This window comes from Monodelphis domestica, chromosome 4, assembly GCF_027887165.1.
Source record: "Monodelphis domestica isolate mMonDom1 chromosome 4, mMonDom1.pri, whole genome shotgun sequence".
Classification (NCBI taxonomy): Eukaryota; Metazoa; Chordata; class Mammalia; order Didelphimorphia; family Didelphidae; genus Monodelphis; species Monodelphis domestica.
Window position 1 is genome coordinate 275,651,739 of NC_077230.1, and position 16,170 is coordinate 275,667,908.

Below are 16,170 nucleotides of genomic sequence, written 5' to 3' on the forward strand. Positions count from 1 at the left end.
ACTAACAAAGACACTGACTAAGCAGGCTCACAGAATATTAGAACTTGGTACAGGAGGGAACTTTAGAGATCATCTAGTTTAGCCTGATCATGTTAATGATGAAGAAGCTCAGAGGAAGTTGCCAGTAGTCACACAGCAAGTTAGTGGTAGAGCTGGGACCAGAACCTGAATATCCTGGTACCCAGTCTAGCAATCTTCCTAGGAAAAGGCAAAAGTAAATGAGATTCATCTAGGGAAAAAGTCAACAAGCATTTTTAAAAGCACCTACTATGTGCCAGGCACTGTGCTAAGTTGTTGGGATATCAAGAAAGAACAACACCACATTCTTCCCCACAAAATAGTTCCTGCCCTCAAAAAGCTCACAGTCTAATGGAGGAGATGACATACAGACAACTGTGAACAAACAAGAGATATACAGGATAAATTGGAGGAAAAAAGGGAGGAAAAAACCTCAAAAGACTGCCACCTGAGGATGGTAAGAGGGTGTGTGTTACAAGGAAAGCAGGAATTTGTTCCTCTGTCTAACAGAGGTTCAAAAATCAGACATAAGCTTGTCAGGACCCAGGACAACAGAACCAGCAAGGCCAGGCTAGGGAGTTTCTATTTTAGAATACAAAGGGAAAGATGGTCCAACAGAATCAGGTCTCAGGAATGAAGTCTACTACAGCATCAGAGCCACTAAATACAGTGGAAGCCTTCATAAATGGACAGAGGGGAGGTTGACTGTGAGAACAGTACTGACTTCAGAGGAAAGAAGAGAACAGGAGGAGTACAGCTTCACTTATAAAGGGTGAGAGAAGATGTGGTGAATTTAGGAATGACAGAAAAGAGATCTGAGGGGGCAGGTATGTGCCTCAGTGTACAGAGAGAGCCGAGCCTGGAGACAGGAGGTCCTGGGTTCAAACTGGCCTCAGATACTTCCTAGATAGATGACCTTGGGCAAGTCACTTAACCCCAAACTGCCTAGCCTTTACCTTTCTTCTGCCATGTAACAGAAACTATCATTTCTAAGACAAAAAATAAAGGTTCAAAATAAAAAGAAAGCAGATTTGAGGTTTGGGAAATAAAAACTGGGAGGAAAGATTTAAACTGATTGGACTGATTGAACAACTTTCAGATTTATAAGAGTAATGACTATGTCCTCTTCATCAGCACCAGGGACAAAATGAGAGAAAGTGGGCAGCAAAAAGATTTCAGTTAAAAACAATTTTCAAACAATAGAATAAGACAATAGACTTGGTAATAAGTTATTCCATTTACATAGTCCATTAAAATGCAAAAAAGCTTTACATAACTTATTTCATTTGTACTTTATTTGAGTCCTTTGTAGTACAGACATAATTTTCTCCTTTTCATAGGTGGAGAAACAGACTTGATTTGTTCATAGTCATACAATTAGTGTTAGAGGCAGAATTTGAACTTAGTTATTCCTAACTTAAAGTCCAGTTATGTCATTATATTAGGATGTCTGGAAGTAACAGAAAGCAGGCTGTAGGTATCTGTACACTTTGGTGTAGTCTGCTGGAACCCTATATTTTATACCAAATTCTGCTTCATATATAGCCTGTCTTCTAGGGGTGAGGGAAGGTGGGAGAGTAGGTATGATTACTTTTTCAAGATTAAGATTTCATTATTCGTTGGAACAATAAATGATTCTACTAGTATAGCCATCTTACTACATATTTGTAGTACTATTCTTTTCAAAGTGCTATCAGCCTCACAGCCCTAGGAAAGCCAAGAAAGCCCAGAAAGCGCCCCCTCCTCTCCTTCTCCTTCTGTACCCCTGAATTTCCCAGTGTATCCAGGGCCCTTATCTGCTCCCTTGGGGAAGTTCTGTCTGTTTCAACCTGCTCCCATCAGTGTTTTGTAAGAGTTACTCTGAAATCGCACCCATTCCCAACCAAATTCGCAGCTATTAGCAATGAACATGGCCTAGGGAAGTCTATTGAACAAGAAATAAAATATTATTGATCCTCATCAACCTTAGATGAGCATTGAGGCATCTATTTGTAATTAGAGGAAGGAATCAGACTATTTTTATTCATAGCACACTTGACACAAACATGCAAGTACATAGTGTTGTCTTCTTCACTGGGGCACCCTGGCCTGGCCTCTGTTAATTGAGAATTAAGTAGTTTAATTGCCCTTCAGTACCAAACAAATATTGACACATTAGCTGCAACTGAGGATTCTTTTTTAAAAAAAAATTGGTGATAAGGAAGTCTGAGAAGGTGGAAATTAGTTTGAAAAGTGGCAAAGCTCAGGGTCCTATAGTACACCTCAAACAGTCAGGGAAGAGCTGGTCTTCTGTTCCTATTCACAAATGCACATCCTCTCTGGGGGTCTGCAGAACTGAGCAAAGAACTTCAAATAGTTAAGGAAGAACATTTTAACTGGTCCATGAACTTGTTTAAAAAATATCTTGATAACTGTATGTCAAAATGCTTTGTTTCCTTTATAAACCTATGCATCTTCTTTGATGCATTGAAAAACATTTTATTGTGCTTTGCAGATATTGTGTTTTTTACACACTGGTTTCTGGCAACCCTGTGTTGAGTAAGTCTACTGGCACCATTTTTCCAACAGCATGTGCTCACATTGTGACTCGGTGTCACATTTGTTATTCTCACAATATCTCAAATGTTTTCTTTACTATTATATATGTTATAGGGATCTGTGATCAGTGATATTCAATGTTATTATTGTGGATCTTTTTGGGTGCTCCGAACTGCATCCATCTAAGACAATGAACTTAATCAATAAGTGTTGTGTGTGTTCTGACCGCTCCACCAACCATCTATTCTGCTTCTTGTCTCTCTCCCTCTTCTTGGGTCTCCCTATTCCCTGAGACACAACAGTATTGAAATTAGGCCAATTAATAACACTGCAATGGCATCTGAGTGTTTAAGTGAATGCCAAAAGAGTCAATAGATGCTGTAAACCTCACTGTTGTCTTACATTCAGCATCCACCGCCCTGATCAGTCAAGACCCTTTTCTAGCAGAAAGATTATCACTAGGGGACAGCTGGGTGGCTCAGTGGATTGGGAGTCAGGCCTAGAGATGGGAGGTCCTAGGTTCAAATCTGATCTCAGACACTTCCCATCTGTGTGACCCTGGGCAAGTCACTTAACCCCCATTGCCTAGCCTTTACCACTGTTCTGCCTTGGAGCCAATACACAGTATTGACTCCAAGATGGAAGGTAAGGGTTTTTAAAAAAAAAGAAAGAATATCACTTGCTGCAGGTGCAGGTCATGGTTAGTATTTTTAGCCATAAAGTATTTTTACTAAGGTATGTATAAATCTCCTTTGTGTCTTTGTGCACACTCATCTATCCTCCATAGATGAAAATGCACAAAGACAATCGTCATTCTCAGTTACCGAGAGACTACTACTATATATTATCTTTTAGATAGCATACTATTGCACACTTATAGGCTACCATATGATGTAAACATAACTTTTATATGCACTGGGAAGCCAAAAAATTAGTCCCTTTCTTGTAGCATTCACTTTATTCTGGTGGTATGGGACGAAACCTGCAATATCTCTGAGTTATGCCTGTATTTTGTGAGAGGGGTCCATAGGTTTCATCTGCTTGTCAAAGGGACTCATCACAGAATCCCTGGTTTGTAACAATAGCTAGCATTTAAAGCTTTACAAATATGACCTCATTTTATTCTCACAATAGCTCTGGAAGGTAGATGCTATTATTCTCATTTTATGGATAATGAAATTGAAACAGACAGAGGTTAAGTGACTTGCCTGAGAGCCACACAATTAATAAGTGAGGCAAGATCTGAACTCAGGTCTTTCTGACTCCAGGTCCAGGGCTCTATCCACTGTCTAATTGCCTCACCTAGCTGTTTAGCGAGTGAGTTATGACCTTGGGGCAGGTGATTCCCAGAGGTTAAATAAAAGAGAAAATAATTTATCACCTTTCAAGTTCTAGAAAAAGGCAGGAAGAATTAGTAAAAAGTGGAATGAGCTGACTTTTAGAATTGCAGATTTCCTTTCATTAGAGATCTTCATGCAACACTGTGGAGATATGTTTTAAAGATAAGCCTTTTCTGGTGGAGTCTAAACCAGATGGCTTCAGGTTTCTTTAGCCTTAGGAATCTGTGTGATCCCTGTGGTAGGATCTATTTTATTGGGGATTGGGTAGGGAAAAAGGGGTACAATAATCAGAATATGCTGTGTAGCTACTTTTTTTGACATCATAATGATTCTTATTTTACAAATCCTTTTCACATCGCATCCTGCTTGATCCTCAAAATGGTCCTGAGAGGTAAGTAGTTTACTGGGTTTCTTTACTCATTTTACAGAAGAGGAAACTGAGGCTGAGGTTTTGGGAGGCTATAGTATGTTGATTCTAAGTTCATTAAAGAACTATAAACTTTATATTGCTATTATAATCCTTCCTATTGTGTCAAGGATGGGCCAGGAACTCATACCTCTATTTCAAGTTGGAAGAGACCTCAGTGACCATTTAGAATAACTTTCCCCATTTCAGACAAGAAGAAGCTGAGGTCCAGAGGGCCCATTACTTCTTTTAGTTACTTCGTGTCTGTAAGTCTCAATTTCCTCATTATAAAATGGGAAGAATAATATGTGCTCCACCTAACAGACTTATAGTAAGGAAAGTGCACTACCTAGCATAAAGCTGGATAGGAGTTATGTTAGTATTTTCATTCTCTCCTATCAATCTGTGAAATCTCCTTGAGGGTTGAGGCTGGAGAGAATGTTTGGAAAATTCTCACTCTATTGTTGCCAAGCTCTAGTTTTCCTCATTCAGCCTATTCATTCCCCTTACAGCTTAATTACTCTCAACCCTAGCAGTGATGATAGCCATGAGTCATGCAGAGATCGCCATTTCTGATCAACCTCTGCATTGAAGTGACCAGAGCAAGGGCAAAGTAAAGGTTTATTAATACTGATGTGCATGGCTCTGTCCCTCTAGGCTGGAGAATAAATGTTTAATAGCCCTATAATACCTGTTAGATAATTTTTGGAGCTCATGCTTGCTAATTTTAAGTTTATTAAAGAACTATAAACTTTACATTGTTGTAAAGACCTAATTACGGTTTCATTGCTTATTTAATATTGAGTTAATTATATTAGAACAAAGTTACTTTTTCCCATTCGTATTAAGTATCAATTAGTTGTTTTAAACTATTGATTTGTATTTAATTAACTATGCTATTACATACCAATTAAATTTTTATAAAAGAAAACCTAAACAGCTGGGGTCTTAAATTACCTTCTACAAACAACGGATTACACAAAACACACTTGTAGAATTTTCTCTTTTAGCAATTTATGGTGATAATTTTTGTCTTTGGGCTTAGACCGGTAGAGACATTTTGCATTTCCAGACTTCTCCTTTTATTTAAAAAGATGTGAAAGCTCACCCAGACATTGGGCTAATATGACCTTATACAATGAAAAAAGTGGACTTAAGAGTAAGAAGAGGCCTGAGTTTGAATCACTACTCCTTTACTAATCTTTTTTTCTGTATGACCTTGTCTAAGCCTAAAAATAATAATAATAATTAATAAATAGCATTTATAGATTACCTAATATATGCTCTATCTGAAGCACTTTACAAATATTATCTCATTTGACATTTACAATATTTATTATTATATGATTATCCACACTTTACAGATGAGGAAATTGAGGTAGACAGATGTTAAGTGGGTGGCCCAAGGTCACACAGGAATTAAAAGTCTGAAGCTAGATTTGAACTTGTGTCAAGAAGATGAATTTACTTTTAGGCTTCATATTTATATATATGCATCAGAATCTGTGCTATGTAAACTAGACTTTCTATCTATTTCTATGTTACATTTATAGCTATGTTTTATTTTTCCTTGGGTTATCTAACAAAAATATTTTAAAGATTCTATCATTGTGTCCTCTTTTTACAGCTAGTGTGGAGAAGAAGCCTGTGACCCTCAGCATTTCTGTGCCTTGGTTTATCTAATTCTCAGTTCAGTTTGATATATGCTTCCAACTCTGTGTTGGAGTTGAACTTCAGTTTAGTTGAAGGTCAGTAAGAAAGGGCCATAATGAAGGTATAGAAATTGTGCAGTTGGTCACAAGCTAGTCCTCTGGTGCTTGTTGTTGGTGGTGGGGTTTCTGATGTGTAACTAATATAAAGAATGTTAAGTGATGGCTGGAGTCAAGGGACTACTGAAAGCTGTCCTACCACAGCCTGGCATGCTGGACAAAGTTCTGACTTGAGAATCAAGAAATCTGGATTATAGTCCTGACTCTGGCAGAATAGAATGGGGAACTAGTTCTACTGATCATCTTTCTTCTCTTTTAACTTAATCTTTCTCCCTATCAGCCTAGGTACTTCACTGGGTTCTGGTTTTTGAGGTACTTTGTGACCTTAAGTCTTTTAAACTTTTCCTAAGAGAAAATAAGAAGTTGGTAGCTGATTCCCAAGTGCACTGATGCCTGACTGGACCATATATCCTTCAGTAAAGCATACATAGGAGGCTGAGCACCCTTGGGCATTGTGTTTTACTAAGGTTGAAGGGACAGGCTTTAAGAGTGAGTTACTCTTGCACTCTCCAAAAGCCAAGACAGAGGGCAATGGAGAGGTTCAAACATTTACCAATCTAAATGGGGAATGACTGGTCCTCTTCTCAAGGACCTTTGGAAAACAGAGGTGGGACACAGAGTTACAACAGGAACTGGGTAAAAGCTGATCCTGTGCCTACAAGTTGGGAGGTATCAATAGGAAACATATGTACAGATACCTGTGTGAGTACGAGAGTGCCCTACGTGAGCTCCAGGCGTTGCTCTAAATGGCAGTAAAGAACACTGCTGCAGTCCTTATCTCTGCCAAGTGGCCTGGCTGGAGGATCTGCTGGACAGTTGTACACAATGGTTTGAAGAAGGAAAAGGCTGCCTTCTGTAGAATGGCAGCCCAGGGAAAGAGGTGTGCTGGTTGGGTTGTTAGCTCATCTGTCACATCTTGCACTGGCCATGGTGCTGATATTTGCTCACATGCCAGCAAACCATCTTGTCATCCATTTATTGCACAAATAAAATCTTAAAGGCTGAGGATTAGTTGAGTGAGTCCTGTGGGGACTACAATGTGACCTGAAAGAATTCATCATCAGAGCTCAAACCGATAGGAACCTTGGTCGCTCTGAATGGTTCCCTCGAGTCTTAAACAAAAAGGCCTGAGCATGAAGGGAAGCTCTTGTGAGATTGTGAGGGGGGAGGAATGGGAAACAAAGCTCAACACATTCCAGTTGATCCAGGGCATATTTGAGGTTTTTGGTGTTGTTGGGATGGAAGGTGCTAGGCTAAACCTCTTAGCAAGGCTGGGTGTTGCTACTTTTGCTCATTATGGAGAGAAGATGGGAATATGAGAAACAGGTCAGCTGATAAACATGCTTCTTCCTTCAGTCTCCTCCAAAGACAAAATCAAAGCTGCTTTGTTCTCACTTAAATGGCCACTCAGTATGGACTTTACTCACTCAGTGCCTTAAAACTCTACCCAAACGGAAAGAATGGAGAGATGTCTGGATGAATGGGTGGCATTGCTTCATTTTCCTTCTATAATCTTTCTCTGTCTTTGCAAATGCCCCTGAGCTTCCAGGAATTAGGTCATTAATGGGAGGGAAGGGAAAGGAAAGCAAGGCAGATCTTTACCTCATGACATGTTAAGAGTAAAGGAATCACTAACCCCTCTCTTACCACCATTCTTCCCCACTCCCAAGCCTCCTCTCCCACCCAACTCTTGACATGGATGAAAAGTACTCAGTAATGCTTTGGCACAACAGGAGAAGGCAGGAAACCCTGTGGTCCTCCTATTACTGAAAATCCTCCTCGAGTCTCACACACATGCCATTATGACTTTGTATCTTATAATTAAATTGTATCTGCCAGTTACCTCTCAGCACGGCAGCAATTCGGGCTCATTGGAGGCTCATTTTTATTCACTTATTTATTTATTTATTCTTGATGATTCTATTTCCCCTTTGGCCAAAGTTTCTTCTGCTTTGGAAAAAAAGAGAACTCAAAATGCTTTCCAGCCAACTCTCATACATGGCCTGCTGTGGGACAGGATGGAAATGCAGTACAGCTGACAGGCCAGCGGAAGCTGCAGAAAGTTTTGAGATGAGGACCCAAAGAGGAGAGAGCTACATTGCTCAGAGCTATATACCCTGGGGATACAAAGATTAAAGCATTTCACACTTCTTGGCCTCAATGAACCCTTAATCTAATGGGGAAACATGTCCTATTCAAAGAGAAGTAAAATACAAAGTTGAATATTATTGGGAGCAATGGAGCATTACAACCTTGGGTGGCTGAGCTCTGCACAGGAAGGGAAGGGGAAGGAAATACATATTTCTTAAGCAACAACTTGTGCCAGGCACTATGGTAAGTGCTTTAGAGATATTGTCTGATTTGATTCTCACAACCACCTAGGAGGTAGGTACTACTATGATCAAAATTTTTCAGTGTAGGAAACTGAGGCAGACAGCAGTTAAATTTCTTTTGCCCAGCATCACACAGCTAGTAAGTGTTTGAGGCCAGATTTAAACTCAGGTCTTCTTGACTCAAGACCCAGCACTTTATCCACTGAATTACCTCTGCTGGGGTCCTACTCTTCACTGTCTACTTAGTGATGTATTATGTGGGCATCCATGATTCCTGTAAACTCCACTAAGAGTCCTAACCTTATAGATATCTATTCAATGTACTAGGCTAGTGATATGTAATCTTGTGAGGCGAAAAATGAGGACAAGAAGTACAAAAATCAGGATTTGATTGTCTGTTCAAGATTATATGAGCAGTTAACAAGGATAAAAAGTAGGGCTAGCTCACAGGACAGGGAAGAAAATATTGGCAGTGACTACTCTTTCCCAGAGAAACCCACATGCATTCAATAAGTCTGCCAACCATTTTGCATATAGTGAAGTTCATTCAAATGCTTAGGGTCCCTAGGATCCCTCCTAGTTCAAGGACTCTTTTACCCTCTTTCTGGCCAACCTAGAATGAATAAGGGTCCAAATTTCAGCTTACCAGTTAATTTAGAAGACTCAAAGGTTTCCCCATCCCTTCTAATTATAACCTTCCCTAGGCAAAGGGGTGAAAAAGAAACAAAACAAACAACAGCTTTGATTAAAATTTGATCCCTCAAATGGATCCAGGAGCCATGATTCTGAATTACCATCAGTCACTTCAAATAGCCGCGGAAATTCATTTAGGTATTCTTGGCTATCACTGTGAGACACTGATTGCTAATCTACAAAGCTAGGGCTGCACAAACACCACATGTCAGCAGAAGAGACCTTGGAGAGGTGAGCCCATTTTTGGCTACTGGACTTTTATATTTAAAAATCATTTTTTAAAACCCTTATCTTCCATCTCAGAGTCAATACTATGTATTGGTTAGAAGGCAGAAGAGCGATAAGGGCTAGGCAATGGGGGTTAAGTGACTTGCCTAGGGTCACACAGCTAAGAAGTGTCTGAGGTCACATTTGAACCCAGGACCTCCTGTCTCTGAGCTTAGCTCTCAATCCAGAGGCACCCAGCTATCCCCTGGGCTTTTATATTTCTAAAGGAGCATAGGATGAAAGAGAAAAGAATTGGGAGTGTATATTGAGGGGTTAGGGATAGAGAGGGGCTGGAGAAAGGCATTCCCATGACTCAGACTATTACTTAAAGACCTGTAAAAATGATATTTAAAACTCAGAGGGCTCTTTGGGAGGTAGACCATGTGCAGAGTTGTAAAAAGGCAATTTTGGCATTTGAGAGAAGTTTTATAAAATATCTTGGTGCAAGTATCCCTCAATTTACCCTTAAACCAATTGTTTAGTGGCAGAGTTTGGATATGAACTCCATAGGAACATTGGATTCTTTAAGGATAGTTCTCTGCCATACTATGTCGAGTCCTTATCGAAGTGAAGGATAAAAGAAAGAGAGGATGGCTCAGATCGGGATGTGCCTCTGGTGGGAATAAGTCCAGGCTCTGCCACCATTCCCATATTCTTGATGGAGCATCAACCAGTTTGGAGCTGGTGCTCCGCCAAACCTCATCTCTCAAGTTGTATGACTTACTACAGCCAGTTGGGCTGAGGTTGCCAAGGGCCCACTTTCCTGCTGTTGGGTCATAATGTGAATGATGTGTGGAAACTGCTCCCCAGTTCCTACGGGTGTAGCTACGCCATTCCCAAGCACACAGTCATAAGCCCATTAAAAGTAATGGAGTGAGATTGCCCACCCCATTACTTTCCATAGCTTCAATACAGCCAGACAGCCCTGAGCTGTCCTGAACTCCCCAGTCCTCTTCTGAACAGGGACATCGATCATCCTAGTGTCCATAGTTTTGTTATCACCTTAGGGTCTTCCAGGGCTCTGCGGGCTTGAGGTAAAAGACTTTCTCTCTTTCTCTCCTTTCCTTCCTTCCTTTCCTTCCTTTCCTTCCTTTCCTTCCTTCCTTCCTTCCTTCCTTCCTTCCTTCCTTCCTTCCTTCCTTCCTTCCTTCCTTCCTTCCTTCCTTCCTTCCTTCCTTCCTTCCTTCCTTCCTTCCTCTCTCCTTTCTCTTTCTTTCTTTCTTTCTTTCTTTCTTTCTTTCTTTCTTTCTTTCTTTCTTTCTTTCTTTCTTTCTTTCTTTCTTTCTTTCTTTCTTTCTTTCTTTCTTTCTTTCTTTCTTTCTTTCTTTCTTTCTTTCTTTCTTTCTTTCTTTCTTTCTTTCTTCCTTTCTTCCTTTCTTCCTTTCTTCCTTTCTTTCTTTCTCTTTCCCTTTCAGACTTGGGACGTGTGTCTTCCTTGTACTTGTTGGGGCATATACTTGTTGCTGTGTTCCATTTCAGAGAAATCACTTCCCTCCTCATTTATGGTCCTGTTTTACAGACTGAGGAGTCCAATCTCACATCTCAGGTCCCTGGTATCTGAGGTCAGAGCCAAAATGGCCTCGTCATAGAATCAGCCAGCTGGAAAGAGTTAATTGAGTCTATCTCCAGTCTCTAGGCAGAGCCATACCTAGAACAACATTTCCCAACCCTCCCCCCAAATTCTCCAGAGATGGAAATTTCACAACAGCTCGCAAGCAATATTTTTTAGTGTTTTGACACCCTGTGTCCAGAAATGTTCCTTAATGTCTAATCTAAATCCTCCTTGCTGTAGACAGCTCACTGTAGCAAAAGCCTGGATTATAGCTCATTGGTGATTAATAGGATAACTGTAAATATTTTGACCTGTGGGCATTAGGGGTCCTAGGTGAGAAGTGATTGTCCTAGAGGAGAACAACTTCAGAGAGTAGCATTGACATTAAGGAAGGTTCAAACATTAATTTCTCAGTTGGATTATCTGAGCGATTACAGCAATATAATACCATAGTCTAGCCTCTCTGCATTGGTCAAAGATCACAGAGAGATCCTGGGCCAATGACCCTGGTTTGCTGTAAAGTGAGGTTCCCCTGTGGTGAGGGAAATGCCAACTAGCAGATGGCCCAATGATCAGTGACTCTGAGTGCACTACTTGCTACTCAGGGAGTTGATCACATCTGGCTGTTGCTGTGGTGAGGGGTGGCTGCCAGGGACACTGATGCAGAAGATTCAAAGGGGCTCTCAGGGATCATTCTATTGTTAGAGGCTGAGCACCTGGCTGCCCAGGGCCTCAGCTGCCCTACATCTCCATCCCATGCCCCATTTGCAGAAAGACCAGGCCAGCAACATCTGCTCAGATTTGAGCACCAGGCTGGATATACCAAGAGCTGGCCAACTTTGCCATGCTTGAGTTGGAGGCAAATTCTCTTCTGCCTCTTTCTGGGGGCATGTAGTTTTGTGGAGAAGCATGCTCCCAGGGACAGATACTCTCTCTTCGGCCTCACTTTCCTATGGGCCATGAAAAAATTTATTTTTCAGATTCTATCATAAGCTGAATTCAGAATCCTCAATGGCAAAAAAGTGCCTGATTTTCCCTCTCTCCCTTCTCTACCCAGCTGAAAATGTATAGCTTAAAACTTCTCTGAGTACCTAATGGAAATCATAATTTCTTATTCGGGAAAAGTAGCAGCAGCAGTGGTCTGAGCCCCTGAAAATTCTGCCTAAGGGCTTGACACAATGGGGATTTGACCAGATTGGCACTGTGGCAGTAACCCAAACTTGTTTGTATGCAGTTTGCTCTATATTAACTTCTGCTAGTTTATATTTCTTTCTGTGAGTTTTTATTACTTGAGCCATTTGGGTATATTTGGTCTTTCCCATTAAATATAGAGCAAAAAGCTCCTGGATTCAGTCTTAAGATCTGAATTTGTATCCTACCTCTTCTACCTACTTCCTTGAACTTTCTTCATGTTTCTGTGCAATAGTTTCTTTATCTGTAAAATAAAAGGAATGGACTAGAAGTCCTCTAAGTTCCCTTCCAGATTTAACTCCCATGATCTCTAAAACCCCTTTAGACTGTGTGATTAACTTTAGTTCTCTGTCTATAAACTCTCTAAGAGCATAGACTTTTCCTTCTATTTCCTTTGAAAGGGCTCTGGACTTGGTTGACCTATTCAATACATGCACTTGAGCAATTGACATTTATTCTAGTTTTTGAAACCCTTACCTTCTCTCTTAGAATCACTACTAAGTATTGATTCCAAGGCAGAAGAGTGGTAAGACTAGGCAAATGAGATTCAGTGATTTTCCCAGGGTCATACAGCTAGAAAGTATCTAAGACCAAATTTGAACCCAGGATCTCTTGTTGCCATTTATTCTTTTGCATCGTTTGCATTGGAGTTTCAGGAAGCACCAGTAATGAAGAGTCTAGTACGGGAGGGGAAGTGATGTGTGAGTTATCTGGGGTGTACTGGAATCAATTCCTATTGGTTTATAAGAGTAAATTGTTAAATTTTTAGGTTGAGTGTTTAGATTTGGAAATTAGAAAATGTTACAAATAAGGACTTAATTATTTTTTTGGTTGTCTAGACTTAAAGCAGTGGAGAAGACATTAATAAAGCTGATTAGACTTAAAAGTATGTAGTATGTAAATTTTGGGGGAGTTAGTTATTACACATTTACCAGCATACCTCTCGCTATAGCAATAGCTAATTTCAATGAAAGTATGAGAAGAGCCTCCTATGCAATTTCTCTTGACCTATGCTTTTTCCTCTTTATTCTGCTATTATTTTCTCTTATCTGACTATAACTATATCATTGATCTGTCATGCTGGCAACTTTTCTTACATAAGTTTCAAGTTATTTTTGTAAGGGACAAATGCAAAGGACTTTATTTCCCACAATGCTTGGACTCTATAAGCCCATAGCATAGTAATGCCATTAGATGAGAAATCTGATTCATGAAGAAGCTCTATTCAGAAAGGAAGATGTTTTGGAAAAATGAGATTGTGAGAGTCTTGGAAGGAAGGAAATGAATATTTAAGCTCCTACAATGTGCCAAACAGTTTGCAAATATTATCCTATTTGAGCCTCACAACAACCTTGGGAGAAAGGTACTGTAATATTTATTCCCATTTTACAGCTGAAACTGAAGCAGATAGAGTCTAAACCAATTGACCAGGGTCACACAGCTAGTAAGTGTCTGAGGTTAAATTTGAACTCAAGTCTTCCAAACTCCAGGCTCAGACTTCTATCCATTGCTTCACCTAGTTGCCTCATGGCAGAGAGGTTGTGGGGCAGAGAAAGGGGTGATGGTATGTTGATCTGTGGTTGGAGAGAGAGATAAAAGACAACTAAGTGGGCTGGCAATCATGTCATCCTGAATTCCACTGTCTTATCTGGACCATGATGATGCCTATTCCTCAGCTTGACCCAAGGGGCTTTTGGGAAAAACTCCTCAAAGTAGAATTCACCACATAATAAACATCTACCCCTTGGACTGTGAGTGCAAAGGAACTGTGCCCTTTTGCTATGCTAGAAAAGTGGAGAGATTAAAGAAATTAGAATAACACTTTCTTGCATGTGCAGAAGATTATACCTATGTGTAAGAGTGCAGGAAGTATTGTGCTTTTGATTTCCTTTCTTGTTATTGATGTTGTTTCAGGTTTTAATTAAATGCTTTTGCTGTTGAATTTGTCTTTGGCATGTCTATCCAGAGAGCCACCCACACCAGGTGGGTGACCTGGCTATTGTCTGAATAATTAGCATTTCCTAACTGAACCAATGAGTGTCTGAGGTATGTGGGAGAGGGGGTGGTGCCACATACTGTTTTCTTCCAAGAAGAACTTGGAATTCTTCTCTCTCAAAATAATTCTATTTACTATCTTTTCTCATTGCTTAAGATAGTAGGCAGAAATGTGTGCTTATTCATTCTGGGTGCTTCAAGGTGTGTACCTTGGGAAAGTACTTATTGTTTTTTGGAACCTACTGAGAAATAAGGGACTCATGAGGAGGAACTGGAGACCTTGTGCTATAGGAGGTGGAAGAAATGGGACTTTTGTAGTGACTTTGATCCCTATCTCCCTATCCAAAGATGGCAAAGTCACAGACACCTTGGGAAGAAGAGATAAAGGGAATGTCACCACGGCAAAGTTTTTACCTGATAAAACAGCTTGGTTTAGTGTTTGACTTGGCAACATTTCATATTGACTGAGTGTATGGCACTGGGATTAAGAACTCAGTCAGGTGGTCTTTGAAAGGATGAACATCTTATCTGGAATCAATAAGGCAGAGGAAGTTCGAGGCTAACTTCATCAAAATGCCATACAAGATGAACTTGTCCTCCAAATGCAGATAGCACTCCCATCTATGATAAGAGGCTGGCAGGGATGAATGACTTTGGTGTACCAGGTCACCAGGCATAGATCTAGGGGCTCAGGCCAGAGCTGTTCTATTTCTACTGCAAAAGTCTATGTTCCTCCACAATGCCCCTTTGAGGGTTCTGCTCAACAACATCCTGTAAACTAGTTCCCAGAGGAAGAACTAGGATTCATGAATCTAGAAGTGGAAAAGGCAGAGAAGGTGACTGCTTGGTGAATTACAGATAGAATCAGAGACCTGAGAGGCCATGCAGCCTGACTTCCCATCCTCTTTATGAGTCTAACAGCATCCCTGACAGATGGACATTCAACCTCTGTGGAAATACTTCTTGTGACAGGGAGCTCAGTTCTTTGTGAGGCAGTCCCTCCCATTTTTATTTCTAATTGCTAGAAAGTTCTTTCTTGTATTGAACCCCAATATGCCTCCTGTAACTTCAACACCGCAGTCCAAGTTCTGCTTATTGAAGTCACATGGAACATACCTATTTCCCCATTTCACATGATGGTCTTTCTAAGCACTTAGAAATCACCAACATTCTATCTCTTTGTCTATGTTTTTCTCTATTATAAAACTGCCACATCCCCGCAGTGGAACTACTTCCATATGAATCACTTGGAATCTTAATATATAGAGTTGGAAGAGACCTTAAAAACCATTTGGTCATCAATTCTCTCATTTTATAGATGAGAGCATCAAAGGTCAGACAGGGAAAATAACTTGTTCAAGGTTATTCAGATAGCAAGAGGCAGCCAGGATTCAAACCTAGGGACTCTGACTTCTAGCATTCTCTTTATTCTTTCACAGTGTAGGAGAGTCAGTAGCAGAGTTGAGAAATGAGCACAATTATTCTGAGTATTGACACAAAGCCCTCCCTCCCCTAGGCTGATGTGTGTGTGTGTGTGTGTGTGTGTGTGTGTGTGTGTGTGTGTGTGTGTGTGTGTGTATACACCTGCCTTTGGGAACCCTGAAGGCCTCAGTCCTCCCAAGGGTCACAGATGTGGTTAAGCAGAAGGATGAGTGGGAGGTACTGAACAGATGCCCAATAGCTGCCATCTCAGAGCTGCCAAGGAGCCCCTGACCCAACAAGAAATTTCCCTGAGGGTATGTGACAACCCACTTCTGTCTTGGGCAATGAGTAGTACTCTGACTTACCATCAGCATTGGCTTTCCTGGTTCCTAAGCTTATATTAAATTTCCTTTACCTTGGTTCACCTTGTCCTTGTATCTGGAGTGCCCTTCTCTCTAGGTTTCATGGCTCCACACAGGTTCTGAGTCATACATTTTGAGTTCTTTTAGGTTATCTCTCTAAAGAGCTATAATATGGGCCTAATGTCCCCATTATTTTGAGTGACTTGTGTCTAGCTATTCATAACCTTTCCTCCTTAGAGCAGAGGTTCTTAACCTGGGGTCCACAGACTCCCAAGATGTCTGTG

The 16,170-nt window shown here is 40.6% G+C and overlaps 1 protein-coding gene across 2 annotated transcripts in view; it reads right to left on the minus strand.

The window, feature by feature from the left end:
* The window catches only part of KIRREL3 (kirre like nephrin family adhesion molecule 3), a 779,983-nt gene that overhangs the window by 207,604 nt on the left and 556,209 nt on the right, over positions 1 to 16,170 (minus strand). The gene's annotated exons all lie outside the window — the stretch shown is intronic.